This window comes from Pinus tabuliformis, chromosome 7, assembly GCF_031772625.1.
Source record: "Pinus tabuliformis cultivar Carrire ecotype Pingquan chromosome 7, CPIR1, whole genome shotgun sequence".
NCBI classification, from domain to species: Eukaryota; Viridiplantae; Streptophyta; class Pinopsida; order Pinales; family Pinaceae; genus Pinus; species Pinus tabuliformis.
In genome coordinates this window covers 865984521-866005070 of record NC_142293.1, presented here as the reverse complement: position 1 = coordinate 866005070, position 20550 = coordinate 865984521, and positions in this window count along the sequence as shown.

Here is a 20550-nt window from a genome sequence, read left to right as displayed (position 1 = left end):
ATGCCCCCCGGCCGAGTGAGGGTTACATGTAATAAAATCGATACCCCATTTGGAAAAAGGACCAACAAAAATTATAGGGTGGAGAGGAGCAGGTGGAGCGCTCATCTTGCGATCAAACACTTGACAGTTGTGGCATTTCTGGACCGCAGTAATACAGTCTTTAAACAAAGACGGCCAGAAGTAGCCAGCGTGCAATATCTTTTGGGCTGTGGCATACCCAGACATATGACCACCACACACTCCAGAGTGACAGTCATTCAACCCTTTCAGCTTCCTCGTGAGTTAAACAACGTCGAAAAATCAAGTCCGCCCCACGGCGATAAAGAGTATCTCCAATAATTTTGTATTGTTGGGACTGGAATCGAGTTTTCCAACGTTCCGACTTTGAAACTTCGGGCCAAAAGGATTGGGTCTGGAGATAGACAATGATATCCCCATACCACGGATCTAATGTGCTGATGAGAAACAAAGATTCGTCCGCAATGGGTTCCTCTACCACAGTTTCTGTGTCAGCACGCGGGAAGTCACACATTAACTCGGCAAAAACTAAAGATTTCTTAGACTTAGATTTCTCAAACTCCAAGTCGAACTCCTGCAGGATAACAATCCATTTGGAGTACTTGCCCCCTAGCAATTGTTTAGTCAAAATGTAGATCATAGGGTTGCAATCCGAAATGAATGTAGTTTTACGGAGTAAAATGTAGTGACGAAAACGTTGGACAGCTTGAACGACTGCCAATTTCTCCACATGTGAATATTTGAGTTCAGTTGGATTTAACGTCCGACTAAGGTAATATATCACATGTTCCATTCTGAATTCATCTTCCTGTACTAAGACCATCCCGATGGTGGAATGGGCGGCGGCGAGGTACAAAAAGTAATCCTGGTTGTAGTTTGGAGGATGCAGCAACGGTGCATGGGTCAATGCATGCTTGAGTGCATCAAAAGATTTCTGAGCTATCTCATCCCAAGAGAATTGAGCGTTCTGTTTCAACAACCGGGTAAAACCCTTTGTAATCTCAGCGTAGTTAGGAATGAATCGTCGTAAAAAGTTTGCTTTCCCCTGCAAATTTTGGAGTTGGCGAAGACTCGAAGGAGGAGGCAATTTGATGATAGCTTCTACCTTCGAGGGATCGACGCGAATGTCGGCTTTTGAAACTACAAATCCCAGCAATCGTCCCACTTCTATACAGAAGACACATTTGTGTGGGTTCAAACAAATACGATAATGCCTACACCTCATGAAGATTGCTCGTAAATGGACAAGGTGATCAGCTCGATGTAATGAATGAGCGGGCAAATCATCGAGATACGGTTGTACAATGTGTTTGATGTCATGAAACGCATAAGACATCGCCCTTTGAAAAGTGGCTCCGGCATTCTTAAGCCCAAAAGGTAATTTGAAATAAGCAAAGGTCCCCCATGGACAAATGAAAGCCATTTTTGGTTGATTGGCAGGTAGAATATTGATTTGATTGTAACCAGAAAAACCGTCCATAAAGGAAAATATTTCACTGCCGGCACAATCGTCAATTATTTGATCGATATAGGGTGTTGGGTAGTTGTCCTTGGGACAAGCTCGATTGATATCCCTATAGTCGATGCATATTCTTATTGTTCCTTGTTTTTTGTTAACCGGAACAATATTCGATACCCAATCCGTTAATGGGATCGGATAAATGAAACTTGCTTTCAACAGCTTCTCGACTTCTGCTTTAATTGCAGCCGCTTTTCGTGGGTGAATCTTACGCAAACGTTGCCGGACGGGTTTAGTGTCCGGGTAAGTCTTGATCTCATGGACAACAATCGCGGGATCAATTCCTAGCATTTCCTCATAGGACCAGGCAAACACGTCACAGAATTCTTGAAATAGGGCCTTGTATGTCTGAATTTCGTCATCTGAACACGAGGCACCTATATGAATGTGCTCAAAAATTCCGGGCTTGACTGAAATGTCAATGGGAATAGTGCGAGAGATGTTTCCCAAATTCAGCTCTGAATCAAGATGTTTCATTGGATTCTGAGCTTCTTTGACATATTCAGCTGTAAAGATTGATGAGAAATCATTTTCAAAACGATCATCCTCAGGTAGAAACGAAGATCTGTGATGGAGATCTTCCCATGGTAAATCGTCTACACACAGGACTTCACGAAGTTGCTTGTCAGATGACACAACTTCGGGAAATGCTATTAACTCCGAGGTTGACGTGAAAAGTGATTCCTCACGGACCACATTCATTTGGTCGATTTTGGTTGAATGCGGGTCGGTAAAAGACTGCACGGCTTCATAGGCAATTTCATATGGACTCAAAGGCATAGCATCACCAAATGAGTCTATCTCAGATTCAGAAGGAACGATCCAAGGATCGTCATAAACAATGGTATCTGATGTAATCATATGAATGGATGCAAACGAAGACAAGGCGTTGATTGGAGGAAAAGGAAAAGTTCCCAGTAAACCGACATCTTTAACTAATCCTACTCCAACATCCTTATAAGGGATAGTCGTTTTACCGACATGCTGGATACTCTCTGAAGAGGCTGGGTCGGATGAAAAGTAAGCCAGCTGGTCTATTGTTACGATCTTGCCATTATGTGGAAACTTTATTACTCGGAAGACCGATGAAACGACCGCTGTCATAGCGTAAGACCAACTTCGACCCAAGAGAAGGTTGTAGTTTAGAGGGGCATCAACCACCTCCACATCTAGACTAACGGTTTTTCCTTCAACCCCTATAGGGAAATCCTGTAGAATGCCAAACGGATGGAACCCACAGCCATCAAAGGCCTTAAGAATTGTCGGGGATTGATTTAGTGAAGGAGAACCAAGCGATCTCCAACACTGAATCGACATAATACACGTGGAAGCTCCCTCATCAATTATAGTCTGATGAATAGGCCTGTTTTTTACTATCACTGGGATCTGGAAAGCCATTTGAGGAGGTAAATGCGGTGTACTATTTTCTAGATCAAAGATTATTATGTTCGGATCCTGAACATCAACAGCTCCTATAGCCGACAAAAGTAATTTGCGTTGTACTGGGCATGATTGCAGCACTTCCAAAGCCGACATTGCTGAGGGTGAAACAACTAAATCCTCAACAATGTTGTAATTCTGGGCCGCTCTCGCATGTGGATTGAAAGCAGACCTTCGAAGTACACCCTTGGCGGGCGGTTTGATTACTAAGTCCGGGTTAGGTTTCTCGATCTGTAGTGGATCGGAACCGGGAGCTGAGGTTGATGGATTAGAATGAGAAGATTCTGCTTCTTTGCCATCAACAGGACTTTTACTACCATAATCTTGCGATCGAGTCACAATCCTTACATGAGACATCATCAATATGGGTTCTTCACTGGCACTCGAGGAAGAACCTATCATCTTACTCTCCTGCTTTGGAAATGGATCTTTCAAAACAGCAGGAGTTGGGGAACCCTTGACGATTTTCACAACCTCGGCCCGATGAGGGCAATCTCTTGTATAATGATCCTCTATACAAATAAGACAAGGATATCGAGGTTTGCATTTTTCGTCATTGGTTTCCGACTTTTCAGTTTTCTCCTTTGGAGTTTTGTCTACTTTATTCTTCTTCTTACCTTTCTTTTTCCCACCGGATTTTGATTTAGCCGTAGATGACTCTACAGCGTGAATATCAGCGGAAACTTCAGCACAAGAATCTCCTGTCGGGGAGTCTAGTAAGGTTATAATAGGAGAAGAATTCTTTGAGGATTTCTTCTTACTTTTAGTATTCACCGTACCAATCATACCATCAGCGGCATGAGACCCCGAAGGAGCAGCAGCGATTTGATTTGACTTAGGAAGATCTGGGATCTTTTCGTGTAACGTACCTGACTGAGTGTAAACTAAGTCAAGGTACTGCGCTTGAGAAATCACTTGCTCCTCAGTAACTACTCCAGCCTTAGCTACGTCTTCAGTAATCTTCGGTAACAATGATTTAACAAACCATTCAGCTAAGATTTGGTCCGGGATAAAAACTTTCACTAACCGCCTTCGACGTCTCCATTCATGAATATGATCAGAAATATACGTGGACGTCGATTGTTTTAATGAAGTTAGTAACTCCGTGCCATTATCATATCTGACCGGCAACTGAAAATGAGTTAAGAACGAGGTAGCTAACTGGCTAAAATTATAAAAAGAGGCCCGTGGTAACTCAATGTACCACTTGGCCGCGAGACCAATGAGAGTACGCTGGAAAAGACGTAAGCGGATCGAATCATCCGAGATGGAATTAGAGGCACACCAGAGGTGGTAAGTCATCACATGATTCGACAGGTCCTCTCTAGACTTACCTTTGAACTTGGGTATGTCACTGGGCAACTTATTTGGCATTGGTAGCCAAAACGAGAGATAATTTATTGGATCGTTCGTTAGGCGCGACAAGTCTGGTAAATCCAAAGTTGCGATAAACGGTAACTGCCGATTAGGATCCCTAAAGCTCTGGGTCACGAGACCAGTCCCAGGAGGAGGATATCCAGGATAACTTGGAATAGGAATCGCATTCGGGATATTGTATCCTCCCGGAAAACCAGGATTAACCGGACCGTACTGGGGTTGTTGTGGTTGTTGATAAGTGTACCCAAGATACGGTTGATACTGGTAAACTATCTGCTGGACAGCACGCCCGTATTGGTACTGTCCCTGGTACGGTTGATAAGTGAATTGTGGTTGACTTGTGACAACCGTACTCAAACCAGGTTGTCCTACAGGCATCTGAACCGTAGTTTGAATCGTAGATCCAGACGATGGTAAATATGTCTGAGGAGTAGATACAGAGACAGTAGAAACCGGAGCTATCGATACTCCAGAAGTAAGTGGGGTAGATTGAACAAATGTTGCAGTAGTTGCAGCAGTCGTTTGAGATGGAGTACTAGGTGCAATAGGCCCAGAATGAGAAACTACCGAAGGTACAGAAGTTTGAACATTAGACTGGACTGGTTGCTGGGGTGAACCAGAAACTAAGGGTTGTCCAGTTTGAGATGACAACTGTACACTTGGCTGCAATACTTGTTGAACTTGCGATGGATCCCACACTATGTTCATTCCGGGGTATTGACCCATGACAGGTTGAGGATATTGAGTTCCATAACCGGATTGAGGGTAGGATTGATAACTGAAAGGTACATTTCCCGTACCTTGAACATAAGATTGACCTTGGGGTGGTTGGTAACCTTGACTTGAGTACTGACCTTGGGGTAGATACCCTTGAGGTAAGTACTGATACTGGGGTTGACCTTGAGGTATAAATTGATACTGAGGTTGACCTTGGGGTACATATTGAGGTTGGGGTTGACCTTGAGGAATGTACTGCACCACGGGTACATACTGTCCTTGAGGTTGCCCCCCAGACGCAATTTGTGTACCTTGAGGTTGCCCCCCAGGCGTTAATTGAGGCTGCCCCCCAGGCGGTAACTGGCCACCTTGAGGTTGAGAACTGGGAATTGAACCTGACATCATGTAAATGTCTCCTACGCCCAATGGTTTATTACCATTGTTTCCAGTTAATAACCCATGTTCAATGGGTTGAGGAGACGCTCCCGCAAAAGTACCAGAAAGTGACTGATACCCAGAGGGAACAGAAGGACCGCCGTACAAAAAAGATTCAGGAGATTGAGTAAACATGGACGACTGACCAGACATATTTACAGGAGTATAAAGACCTCCAGGTGGATAAGGAGCACGAGGTGGAGAAAAACTTAACCCTGAGTTGTCTAAATAATTAGTTAAAGAAATATACCAAGTAGTACTTCTAGGTGGACTGTAAAAAATGGATTCACGCTCCCTTAGATCAATAGTAGGTTGATTTCAGGGATAGGGATTCCTATTTCTTCCTCTGGAGCAAGTTCTTCAATAGCTATCAAACCAGAAGGAAGATTTTCGGTGATGACTCTTTCTACCCTAGGTGAATTAGGAGCACTAGAAGTTGGAGTAACAGGTTCAGATATTTCAAGTTCTTCGCCTATATCACTAGTAGATGAAAAACTACCAGCAAGCTCAGAAACTGCAATAGCTTTGGGATTATAACCTGTTTCTAGACTTTGGTAATCAAGATGAACTACCAATGAAGACTCTCCTTCTTCAGGTGAACCTACTTTACTGCCACTAGGAGTTACGAGGACTTTCAAACCTTCGTAATGACCCGGGACGTCTTCAGGAGGTTGGCCCCAAAGTCTACGGGACTTCCTCAACAAATCGGCCACGGTTACAATCTCAGGAGACTGGCCCCGAAGTCTACGGGACTGTCTCGGTAATTCAGCCACAGTTAAAACCTTTTAACTACTGCACACGCAAACAAAGTAAAATCTCAAAGCAAACCGCCTAAAGTCTCTAAAGAACCAAACAAATTCGAATCACACGCCTAAAGAATCTAGGGTGTCAAACCATACACAAATAGTAGCCTTCCGGACCGAAAACACTAGTTGGTGATGAAATCCAACATCGCTGAATTCAGTACAGAAGTGGCGGGTGGAACAGTTACCCCAGAAACCTGCTTAATGAATAGACCGGCACAAGTTCCTCCACTTTAACCATCTCGAGTGAAGTGAACCCCCCGGAAAATCCAAGTGAGTCTAGCCGATGTCTACTCCAGGTACAGTGGGATCTTCCCTCCACCGTCACCTTGGGTAGAACCCTAAAGATAATGGTCACTAAGGTCACCAACAGCAACAAATATACCTGGGGGAACAGTCTACGATCCGATAGCACGCAAGGGCAGAGTATCAAGCTCAATCCCCTTGTCGACTCCTTGACAATAATCCAAGGTTTACCGACAAGTGACCCCAGGCTCCTCGACAATATTCCGAGGTTTACCGTTTGTAGTACGTGCGTATCTGGCGTCATTCCCAATGAAGGAGGATTGATCCCCTCACTGGTTCGGACACGATCTCGTGCTTCTCCTTTAAGAGGAGCTTTCCCAGAGCATAAATGTAACAGTTGGATTTATCTTACCACAAGATGAGCTACTTGGTTGGTTTTGTTGTCTTGGAGAGTTAATTACTCTCCTACTCCAAGACACTAGCCTGATCTATATTGGTGTTTCAGAGCCCTAGTAAATAAAAAGTTACTAAGTAAATTTTACTTTAAGCGTTAATTTTATGGCTTTTCTTTAGGAAAAAAGGTAGTGGAGATGAAAACTGATGGTGTGTAGACTCGACTCAAATCCACTAAAAAGATGCACCTAAGATGATTTATACTATCTTTCCTTTTCAATGAATTCCCTAGCTAAGAGAGTTGGAGAATGCAAAATTGATATAAAGGCAACTTTCTCGGCAATGAAAATCAAAGAAACAATCTCTTTATCTTTTCCAAAGCATACAACACATGACCACTAATTATTTCACGAAAATTCCTTTCTCTTTTCAAAGACTTCAAATGCTACTAAAACAAACTTTTCTTCAAAAGAGATTTTTGTATTTTTCCTATATTAACAAAGCATGTAAAACTACTTAACAAAAATCAAATTTTAAAAAATCTATGACAATCAAATCAATTTTACCTATAAGCAAATCTAAGAGAAATTCACCTTAAAGCAAATCTAATGAGGTAAAAGCCTACAAAGTATAATTCCAGGATGCTTTACTCAGTTACAATTCAACCAAGGACTAGTTCATGCAGAATCATAAACCAGTCAAAAACAAAAATCAAAATCTTTTGTTCTTTTTCTTAAGAATGAAATTCACAGCTTAACCAACAAGCTTTCTCGAAATTCCGCAAAGAGACAACACAAAGGTAGGTTTCTCACAAAGGTGGATTTTATGAAAGGTCCGACTCTTAAGAAGACTGAAAAGATCAAGGATATCCAAGGTTTTACAACTTCTAAAGCCAAAGTCACTACAGGACCAATGCAAAAATCAAACCTAGGGCTAGAACTTCTATGAACTTCACTAAAACCCTTGATACTAATGAAACAAGCTTAGATGAAGACCTCTGACAGGTAACCAGTGGATCTGGGCAGCAAAAACAAATTATAAACAAAATCTAAGAGGCAAAAAAGGAAAAAATTGGAATTTTCTCAACTTTTGACAGGGTACGCAGGCAGCCTGTTTGCACAGGTGCGGCAACGCTTTGTGTACAAAGCTGCAGTGCGTACAGGTACGCACTGTGCTTAACGCAGAGGGTGCGTACTGCTAGCAAAACCAAGAAAAATAAAAACTAACTTAACCCTAAGCTATTCCACCCAAATTCACAGTCAATCAGTCAAAAACCAGAAAGAAATCGAATTTTCTCAAATCAAAGTATCAATCAAAAGAGAAATAAATCAAATCCATGGATTCCCCAGTGGAGTTGCCATTTTGTCATGCGGAAAGAGTCAATTTTGCGAACAAAACCGACCTCCCTAGAAGCTAAGGCTTTCTAATGACAAACAAGACAATCAAGCACTATCTTTCCCTAAATATGCATTTAAAATACAAGCAACTAGGTGTTTAAAGCATACCTTTAGTCCAACGCTGTTTGTAGCAGTCCAGCCTCTCCGATCCAGATGAGCTCCTCCTTCTCTTCGAAGCCTGCATTCACTAACAAGAAAACGATTACATAGCACTTGAATAACTCATATAATAAAACATATTCATCATAAAGACCAAGGAGTATATGAAACAAATTATATATAACAACTTGTTGAGAAAAATGAACTTAATTGTATTAATTGGAAACAAAAGAAACCATTACAACCAGTGCCTTGGTGTTGTGCAGGTCCCTCCCAGGGTCCAGCAAGAGTTCTCCTTTACTTTGATCAGCTCACCCACTTCCAAATGAAGCTAAGAAAGGATGGGAATCTCTCCTCTCAAGCTCTATAAGGGAGTCCTAATTTCAGCAGCATCTACCCTTAGGAATGTTCAGCTTTCAACCTCCCCTCCCTCTGGCCCAATGCTTGTATTTATAATGCTTTGGAGGAAGTTAATCAGGTCCATCATCAATGGGATAAGCCCCTCTTTCAATGGGATAGCTCCCCTCTTGATGGGATAAGTTCCTCTTTCATAGGGATACATGAACCATCTGGAGGCGCTCAATACACGTCAAACCGACTTCTAGAATGCTCTAGATTCGATCACAAGTAACTTTTTCGAAGTAAAACTTGCGCCTTTTGACCTTTACAGGAGTACGCACCCACCTCTTTACAGACAGAGCGTACAAGTATGCAGGTATTGTGAACTTGGGGTGCGTACACGCAGGTAAGTTTAAGAGAAACTGCGTAACCAGAGTTAATTGAATTTTTAAGGACTTTCTCTCTTTCTTGGAGTTTGACATGAGGAGCAGAGGTATAAGACTTGCCCAGGAGGGCAGTATGACAGTTGATGGAGCCATACTGACTGCAAATAGTCATGGTGACAAATTTTAGTGTAACAGATCATGCAACAGATTTCTATAGGACTTCCTAGGGGTGCACTAGAGCATAGAGATACATGCAAAGGGTGTACATTAGGTAAGTACACCAAATCCACCTTTCATGATAATGGCAGTCGAGCGCAAGCGATCCTTGAAAGAGTTTACTCAGATGTATGCAGACCATTCTCGATAGCCTCCACGACCAAATACATGTATTATGTAATATTTGTAGATGATTTCTCTCATAAGTGTTGGATTTTCTTCATGCAGAAGAAAGATCATATGTTCGCTAATTTTTTTAAAATTTAAAGCGCTTGTTGAGAAAGACACTGGTAGGAAAGTGAAGGATCTTAGGAGCAATAACGGTGGAGAATATGTATCGAATGAATTCAAGAAATTTTGTGCACCATAAGGAATTCAACAGGAGTTAATAACACCCCATAGCCCACAACATAATGGGGTGGATGAAAGGAAAAACAAAAGTATTGTGGGAGCTGCATGGGCAATGTTACATGATCAGGGCCTATCGTTGCACTTGTGGGTTGAAACATGTGACACAACTGTATATGTGCAGAACAAGAGTCCTTATCAGATTCTCGGGATGAGTACACCAGAAGAAGATTTTTCAGGTAAGAAACCATATGTGGCATAGTTTAGGATCGTTGGTTCATCATTTTATTTTCATGTTACCAAGGATGCAAGGAAAAAGATAGAACCAACAACTAAGTTTGGCATATTTGTGGGGTACATTGATACACCTCACAACTATCAGATGTACCTGTTATCTCACAGGATGACAGTGGTTCATAGAGGTGAATTTCAATGAAGAGAAGGCCATGATATGTTCCCTTGAGAGGGAGCTTCAGTTACATCCAAATGAGGAGCTTTTATCTCCAAATAAAGAACCTTAGGATGATGTGGAGTAGCCACATGTAGAGGAGCAGAGAGTGGAAGAACCCACTCAGGCAGAGACCTCCAAAGATGGAAGGAAGCACACCAGAGAGGCTGGAGGATTGATGCATGATGCAAGAGAGAATGTGGGAGAACCCACATCACACCACAGGCATAGGAGGTAACGAGATCAGTACACTAGCTACATACCTTTGATGAGAAAGAGTGTAGAGATTGAGCCATCCTCATTCGAGGAAGTAGTGTAGAAATAAATATGGGTTGATGCCATGGTAGATAAGTATGACTCCATTATCATAAAAGATGTTTGGGAAGTGGTCCTAAGACCATCACACAAGTCAGTGGAGAGTTCCATATGGATTTACAAAGTAAAGCAAGCAACAAATGGGAGTGTCAAGAAACATAAGGCCATATTTGTGGCCAAAGGGTTCTCTGAGGTGGAGGGAATTGATTATAAGGGGAAGTTTGCTCTAGTAGAAAGGTACTCTTCAATCATATATATTCTAGCACTTTTAGCATAGATGGGATGGAATATACATAAAATAGATGTGAAGACACCCTTCCTCATCAGAGTGATTGAGGAAGAGGTGTACATTAAGTAGTTGGAAGTATTTGAGACCTTAAATAGAGAGTTGCATGTGTGCAGACTCAAGCGATCATTGTATGGATTTAAACAAGCACCCTGTGCTTAGTACACTAGGATTGACAGCTATTTCACCAGGTTGGGCTTCACCAAAAGTGAAGTAGATGAAAAACTTTACTGTATTGTGGTTGAAGGTAAATTGTTGATTATAGTATTATATGTTGATGATTTAATTCTAACAGGTGATGAGAAGCTGGTAAAATATTGCAAAGAGGATCTTGCAAGAGAATTCGAGATGAAGGACCTGGGGCTAATGCATTATTTCCTTGGTATTGAAGTATGAAAAGGAGATGAGGAATTATTTGTCTCTTAGGGAAAGTATGCCAATGAGATACTGAAGAAGTTCCACATGGAGAGAAGCAAACCCATGGAGGCTCCTCTAGCAGGAAATTGGAGGAAGAAAGATGCTACTTCAAGTGAAGTAGTCGAGGATACTATTTACAACCAGCTTGTGGGTTCACTTATGTATTTGGTGAACACATGACCAGACATATGTTTTGCAGTTAACCAACTTAGTCAAGCAATGGTTAATCCAACCAAAATCTATTGGAATGCATCTAAACATGTGTTGAGATACCTTAGAGGGACCACTCAGTTTTGTATTTGGTACAAATACATAGGGGAGTGAAGCTTCAAGGCTTCACAAATGCAGATTGGGTAGGGAGTTCATCCAACAGGAAGAACACATTAGGGGGAATCTTAAGTATTGGGGCATCAACAATTTATTGGTATAGCAGGAAGCATAGATCAATTGCACTCAATTTGGCATAAGCATAGTACATGGCTACTAGTTAAGCAGCTTGTGAGGCTACCAGGATGAGGAATATCCTTGTTGGCTTATTTGGTAAGAAGATGTATCCTAAAGTGATTTAATATGACAATAATATTTGTATCAAACTCTCTAAGAATCCATTTTTTCATGATTTGTCCAAGCATATTGACTTCTGGTATCACCATCTATGAGATTGTGTGCATAGGAGAATCATGTTTCTGGAGTACATTCCTACATAGGAACATGATGCAAATATTTTGACAAAGGAATTGTTAAGATGAAAATATGAGTCCATAGAGGAAGGACCAGGGTAGAAGATAATACCTTTCTTGTTGACAGGGAGTGTTGAAAATGCAATAAGAAAATCCTAATTTATTTTTTTCCTTGAATTAAATTAGGAATAAAAGTGAAATTCCACATCACATGACAACTTGTATTAGTTAACTAAGTTAATGTGTCTTAGTTGGCTCAATTAATTTGAGTTAAGGGTATAACTTAAGTTACGTAGAGTGTATCCTACATTATAGGAGACCTAGTTGAGTTTATTTTGCATTGTAATTAATTAATTCATTTTAACTGAGTTAAATTAAGTTAAACTAGTTACAACTATTGGAGGAACTAGTGGTAGATGTAGTAGTGTGGTTCTATGTAACACCCCCTCCCAGGTCTACACAAGGTAACCCTGCCAACTGGGTTAAACATGAAGAGATATGCTACTATGATCAAATTCGACCTCCTATGTCACCTTAAGGAAGTGGAATCGACGGAACATCTTATACAATAATCCCATATCATCAAAAAAACCCTTAGGAGACAAGTCAACCACTTAGATAGCATGTCCTTGGGTCCCACTACTATTCTACAGCTCTTAGTCCATAGTCACTCTCATGCTATGGGCAAGGGAGCGACCAAAAACCTAAAGTCACTCTCACAGGCTTGCCTGCCAGCAACTGTGGACCATTGCCAGTTCTGTGCTAGTGACCCGGGGATTTATGCCACTTTTCTAGCCCAGAATCCTGGCCTCTACCTAGAAATTTTTGTAACTTCCATAATTCATTTAAAACATAATAACAATGTTGGTCAATCAAAAATCACCCTCAGGACTAGGCCTGAGCATCCCCAACTGGGACTGACATTCTATCAAACACTTGGCATCAATGCAACCTACAGGTCTAGGGTACAAGACAAAGCATAAATTACTGAAACAACTTATGAAACATAACCAGAAGCATCACCTCCTTCTCCATTGAAGTACTACATCATTAATTAGGTCTTGCATCCATCCATTTAACCGTTACAAGTAAATATATGAAATTACCATGACATGAACCAGACATTCAACCATGCTTATAACCAACGTAAAACCATATAAATATCTAAGATATGACAACCGTTAAATCCACATGTAAATCAGTGCAAAAGTGAGAGAACTTAGCTTTATTAATTATAGGAAAATTTGACCAGGTTTGGGACATCCACGTACCACCCAACCATAGACATGGCTGAACCAAATCTCTCCTTTAGCCAGTCACCCCCATGCAATATTCCAAGCATGAATATGGGATCTCATAGAACAACCAAGGGAATCCAGAGGTTAAACCACCTCCACCCTCATCAAACTGTGATCACACCAAAATTGGTGCTTCGATCACAAGCGAACAGAACTTGGAATTCCATCCGAAATCCATCACTATCCTTGAGGAATTTTCCATCTCCTTGTTTCTCAGTTTTTACCACAATCCAAACCCAGATCATTAGGCCCTAAATCGATACTTCTCCCTTAGGCTTTACCATGTATCTCGCCAAAATCGGCCAAGGGATTCCTATGCCTTTGGAAATGAACCTTGAGACTACCTCCGCCCCAGATTCCAAAATCCATCCGGCAATTCAAAATTCCTAAAACCGAAATAAGCATCCCAACATACCATGGCATCCAAAAAAAGGCTAGGCTAGGCCGAAGTCCACTATCATAACCCGGCAAAACGATGCCACTGACGGAAAGCGAGCCATACACCAACATGAAAATCCATGCATGTCCAACCCAACTAGGAAATCACACATGAAAAAGGTTACCTGCAAGTATTCCTGCTAAGGTTGCTTGATCATGCTTTCCTTTCCTTGATCCTTGCTTTCTTTTCCTTTCCTTTGCTCCTTTCCTTGCTCCAAATTAGAGTGCTCCAAGAAAACTCTAAGTGACCAAGAGTGTGTGTGTGTGTGTGTGAAAGAGAGAGAGAGAGAGGGAGTAATGAGAGAGCTCCAAACCTGAATTGACAAAAGGTTACCAAATGATCCTTTGAAGCCTTTTTATGAATGCATCCTCTATTTTATCCATTTTCCATTATTTTCCTTCAATTTCCTCCTCACATGAAACCTGTGACCTTTCACCTCACTTTTCTCCTAATTTCCTTTATTTTCATAAATAAATGTGTCAAAATGCCTTTTTTCTTTTTAATGCCTTTGCCTTAGCCTTTTCCTATTTCCTTAGCAAAAACACACATCCATTGATTCCCACTGGGATAATTTTCCCAACATTCAACTTGGAATAAGTGCCCCTTACCTGTGGTCTTATTTTTCCTTTATTAACTTTTATTACATAAAATTTTCACTAGGGCTGTTACAAACCCCCCCCCTTGGGGAATGTTGGGCATGGGATCCCCCGCAGCAGGTTTTGGAGCTCAAAGCCCAAATTTTGGTCAAAGATGGTGTAGAACTCTGTGAAGCGCGGGCGTGGAGCGCGAAGTGTACAATCAAGTCATAGGGTTGTTCGCCCTAAGCATCGTATTGTAATTTAATGTAATGATGTGTCGGCCTACCCATGGTCCGCAGACCATGGGATTGTATAAATAGTGCGAGACTCTAAATTGTAAAGTTAGCTAAGCTTAGCGAATGATAAAGATAGAATATCGAAGGCATGGTAAGAGCATAGAGTGAAAGTTGAAGTGTATTGGGTCGTAGTAGTAGGAAGAGGCTCTGCAGCTAAGTGCACAGAGGCCTAGTAGAGTCTGCAGTTGAGTGCGCGGACCCCTGTAGCTGAGTGCGCAAGGCGGAGTCGGGTTTGTATTTGGGATTGAAAGCTAATAAAAAGTAGTTTATTCTGTGCATCCATTCTTGAATCAGTATTTTGATGTTATGCATTATGTTTACTCTGTTATTTACTGGGCGCAATTGATAAATACGTGTATGAATGCTTATATGTGAATTTAATCTAAGTAATCAACTAACAGAAGGCTAATTAAGGAAGACTTGGGTAAATAACACAAGTCGCATTGCGGCTAGAATGGCACGAAGACAACATCACAGGGCGCGGGTTGCCCACAAGTGCGTATAGCGCAGTAAGTGAGAAGGTTGGACCGCGTACCAATCACCTCATATCAGACATCCCCAGGGTGAAAAAACCTGGTTCTAGCACCATCCCATACTATTTTGAGTGCGACCTCAATCCACGATCCGCGAACTATTGCCGAAAGGGCCAATAGTACCGAGATTTGCTTGGATAAATCACTTCCGAACCTGGGTCAGGCCCCACTAAGCCAACAAATGGTTTCGTTGCCAGGACCGGGATCTACATAAGGGATGTCTGATGTCGTGCCACTAGAACCCAACAAAGAAGGAAATTGAAGAGTGGTTGGACAAGAAGATTCACGAGTTCATGACACAAGAAAATAGAACTCCGCAAGTATCTGAGAAATAGTGGTTGGATTGCTACTTGTACACTGATATCCACAAGATTTTCTTTGCATTCTTTCCATCAGAGCTGTATGAGTGGATCGCGAAGTTAGTAGACAACCAAGGAAGGTGTAGGCTCGACAAACCAATAGTGTGGACTCTAGAACTAGTGCGCAGATTAGAAGCCTCAGAAGATAAGATAGCATGAGCTGTGGACCACTGGCTCGATAGAATAATAGGAGGATTTATCACTGAGTTCGCGGTGGACACGACCGTCAGTTACAGCGAGGCAGAGCAATGTTTTCTCAAGGGACTGCAAGGTAAGTATATTAAATCTTTGAACACCTGGATTAAGATGTTGTTATGTGAAAAGCGGTTTATGTGGATAAATTAATGTTTGGGACTACGTGGAGTGGAAAGATCTATAGAATCAGAAGTAGTGAAGAATTAGAAAACAATCCCTTAATTTCACCCTCACGGGAGATCGAGGACGAGCTCGCGAAGGTTTCTTCGAGAAGCGCGGTCAATTTTATAAGGCGACGGATTCCGCAGTTACCACCTCCACCCACACCGCCACCCACTTCACCTCCATCTCCACCCACTCCACCTCCACCACCTCCACAATTCAGTATAGCGAGCGCGATCAAACTACCAATATTCAGAAGAGTAGGGAATGAGGATCCGGACCAATTCTGGTTCGTGGTAAGAGCAGTATGGGAAGCACAAGGTGTCACAGATGACAATATTAAGAAGGCTACGTTGGTGAGCGTGCTGCAGGATAGTGCATTAACATGGTATATCAAGCATTCTAATGACCACCCAAACGCAGGCATAGCAAAGATCCAGAATGCGCTAAACAGGGAATTTAGTAGACCAAAGTCAGAAACACAATCAATCATCGGGTTTAAAGAAATCGCGATGCTCCCAGGCGAAACTCCCTGGGATCTGGATCAACAGCTGAAGAGTACAATTCACGAAGCCAATATGACGTTGACAGATGGACAACATCGCGCATGGTTTGTAGCATCTCTGACACTGCACTTGAGGACAGCGTTGTCTCAGCAGAAACTTTCTACCTAGGCCGAAGCGTTGGAAATGGCAATGAGATTACATGAGACCACAATACAAGACCCTGGGTTGGGAGTTCAACAAATCCACCTGCAGCTACAGAATATGTGTTTGGAAATGCAAATTTTGAAGTAGGATAGGGCACCATAGCCAGAGGCACACGAGGAAGTATGGTGCATAAAATGAAAAGGCCAGGGCCATGACAAGGATCACTGTCTAGTGCTTGTGAACTACTTGGCAGGAGGAGGGACAATGCCGTTGAGACTGGAGGCACAGGTAGGGCCGAGCGTGACACCCAATTTATGGTGCGTGATCATCAGATAGGAGGGAAACACACGATGGACAATTGTCATTTGCTGCAAAAATATACACAGACACCCCAACAATTGTTTTGTAATTTTTGCAGGTCAGTAGGCCACGATGAGCGCACTTGCCACAGTTATGAGCTAATGATGGATCGGACCCCAGCCTATAGGATGCAGACCAAAATGTGAGCCCTCGACTGAGATGTAGGGATGGCACACACTGGATTTGAGGGGTGAGGTCAAGGACGAGGTGGAATGGGACCAAGAAGGGGTCGCGAACAATTAATTTGTTACAATTGCGGAGGACCAGGGCACTATGCCTGTGACTGTACCAACCCGATGAGGATATCTTATACGTATTGTGCTCAGTTTGATCATGAAACAATAGATTGTCCTATGTTTATCACAAGGATGCATGAAAAAGGGGTATTCCAGCCTCCTTTGACTCAAAATATACAAATGATGAGATCTGAACCGCGTGAAGAGGACCCAAATGTAAACATGATGCTCAGAAGTGGTACGGCCATGGGAGAGGATACGGGGAAGTAGCCAGAGGAAAGTACGTGGGTTCACAAGGCTCCTATGAAGGAACCCAAGTTTGACTTAGCACGCGCAAAGGAGACATTCATGGAAGCTAAGAAGAGCTTTGCGGAGGCCTCCACTTCAAGTAGTAAGGCTCAACCAGAGCCAGGAATGGATCCTTCTAAGCTGACTACGTTTCTGGGGACATGCATGAAACTGTTGTGAGACAACAAGGCAGTTAAAGGACTATAAGAACTCATCACCAGGTCCGCAGGGTCAGGAGAACCCTGCGTAGTCTGGAAATTGGGGAAGCACGCATTGCGCACTGGAAGGGAAATGAGGTTGACTACATAGATTTTTGAGTATAAAATGGATCAAGTAATCCTAGATTTGGGTTCTGATGTGAATGTATTACCGAAGCAAACATGGGAACACATGGGCAGGCCCACATTACAATGGTCACCTATTCAATTGCGAATGGCAAACCAACAAAAGATTTTGCCCATGGGGAGGTTGCAAGGGGTAATAGTTGATATTGAAGGTGCGAGCGCGCAGGTGGATTTTGAAGTAATAGAGATTGTCGATGACATCAATCCCTATCCCGCATTGTTAGGAATATACTGGGCCACCGATATGAACGGAGTTATCAACCTGAAGAAGGGCAAAATGATCTTCAATAAAAAGTCACTACGCGTAGTAGTCCCACTAGACCCAGCAGAAGGAGCGCGCTACACTGAACCAGTGCACAACGATGATAGTGAAGATGATTTTGATTGTACTTACAAGATAACTACACAAGACTGGGATTGGATGAATCTGACTACAGATGGGAGGATCTCGTGGGATTGTGAAAGCTCCTGCACTTTGGAATCAGACGAAGAAGTAGAGTAATGGCAGAATCGGTTTCACAAAGTGACGACACTGAATTGTAACATGATGGTTAGATCACTGCATTACGTGACAATAGAGTAAATACAGTTGTCGACATATGATGGATTAACATTGGTGGATGAATTCCTGAGCAAATTCGAAAGCGCAGTACTGGAATAGCAACGGTTCGATGCGTTGAAGTGGGCACTGCGTGCAACACCCGCATGATGGTGGGGTACACATCAAGGAAATTTTGAGGATTGGCGCGGATGTAGAAGGATGATATGCCTACGGTTTGGAAGCCCCCAGCTTCAAACAAGAGTCGGCCAGCAAGGACGGAGCAACTTATGTGCCCACCTGTCTCGATGGGTACAAATATGTGCTGTGCAGCCCACACAAGCACACCCCAAACTCAGGATCGACAATCAAAACAAGACACAGCAATAGGAAAGGCAACGCGCACCATAAATATTCCACATGGAAGCATTTAATAAGGTATGCAAAGTCTTGAATAGGGTTCACCAGGCGAGATGAACTGATTGGGACCTACACGTGCCAGCGATTCGATGGGCCTATAGGGCCATGTGAAAAAACCTAAGTGCGGAGATGATTCCGAAGCTGAGGAGCAGAATCGAGACCATAATTTTGGAGGATCGAAATCCTCACGCAATAGATCCCATAGTTGGGACAGTACATGAGGACCAAGATGAAGGAATTATGCAGTTACGCGAGGGCGAAAATATGTGGATTCAGGAAGCCATTCAGTGAGGGAACCTTAAGCTTCGTGAACTAGAAGAAGAGCGGGTACGACTAAGGAAGAAACGCATGTTATGGACGCGGAAATCAAAACATTGGAAAATGAAATCGCGTGAGCATGTCTCGTCGATAAACTAAAAATGACTAGATGAGATACAGACAACCATACTACTACATTAGAAGATTATCGCCAGGCATTTGTAACTTTGCTACCATGGCTACGACCGCACCTTACCAGGAAAAGTAACTAGGGGAGCGCACCGCATAAGGAAGAGCGCGCGGCGCTAATTGTCGCGAGGATAATTGAGGAGTGACCATGGACTAGGCTGGAAGGTGAATTGAAGCCTCGCATAGGTGATCGACCACCTGACTATCCGTAGGGAGCACAGTCTTAGCACTCCAAGCAATTGAAAGAGAGCGCAGGACTATAAAAGAGGTTGTGAGGGAGCTGCGTGATAAGGAGGTTGCGTGCAGGATCGGCATGTCACAAGGGTCACACCCGTGTAGAGGGGGTTGCACTACCACGCGAGTAGACTGGGAAGTGACCATTGGTGCCACTGTTCATGACAAGATATCCAATTTAAGGCAAGGAGGAGCGGGCAACGGGAAATTAAGACACGAATTAAGAGCTAGATTTGGGACAATCTGCCGCCAAGAAGGCATTAATGACTCAGAAGTAGGGGGAATAGTTGAATTCAAATTCAAAAGATGTTATAAAACCCCTAGGGCTAGCCATGAGACAACTCTTGGTTGTTTAAGATTTGATTAGTTACAAAGCAATGAGCATTGAGCACTCTTACCACCTTTGAGTACGCGACCAAACAAATCCCGTGAAAACGCAATGACTGCTACAAGACCAGGAGTGCAATTCATCGAAGATACCACTGGTGAGGCCACAAAGCCCCATATCACCCATGAGGATCTCAGAGATACGGTGGTTGTGCCAGACGTTCCAAAATCGCCAAGGACGTCACTGCCGAAGAAAGATAAGCAGACTATGGGACCAGTCCGTGTATCCCCAAGAAACCCACAGTTCGGAAAATTGTCAATGGAAGGGAAAGGCAAAGCCATCACCATTGAATCAAATGTAGATGAGGAAGACTAATTGATCAAATAGAGGTGCAAGATGATGTGGAGGAGGATGTCCCACCAATGCCTTCCGCAAAAAAGTTACCCACGTACATCCCTCTATGGAAAGGGAAAGTTAAGGTGGCCAAATACCTGGGGGCCATGAAGAGTGTGCTCCAGATCCCACTCCTCCCTGACAGCATTACTTTTGAAGATCGGCCCCTCGGCCGGGTGCCTACTCTTGAAGTTCGAAGATTGGGACCTCGCAGACCTCGAGAAGTTCCTGCACCTGATGATGGAAATCTTGATGACACAGAATTTGGAAGGGCCACTGATCACGTTGGAACCGCGAAAATGGTTGCGTGGTGTGGAGAAGGTAGGGTTACTTCATCTACGATGGATACCCCACTTTCACTGCTCGCCCATCATCATTTTCGTCATCAGGCAGCTATTGTGCCTGGTGCATGATGGATGTCTATGGCTGGAGGTGTTGATTCCCATCACGGTGGAACTGATTCACATAATTTCTCAGCTTCCCTGTAAGGGAAGGGACCCCACGAAAATAGCTGGTAGAAGCAGTGATTTGGCTCTCGCGGAAGCCATGAAAACCAAGTACAAGCTAGAGAAG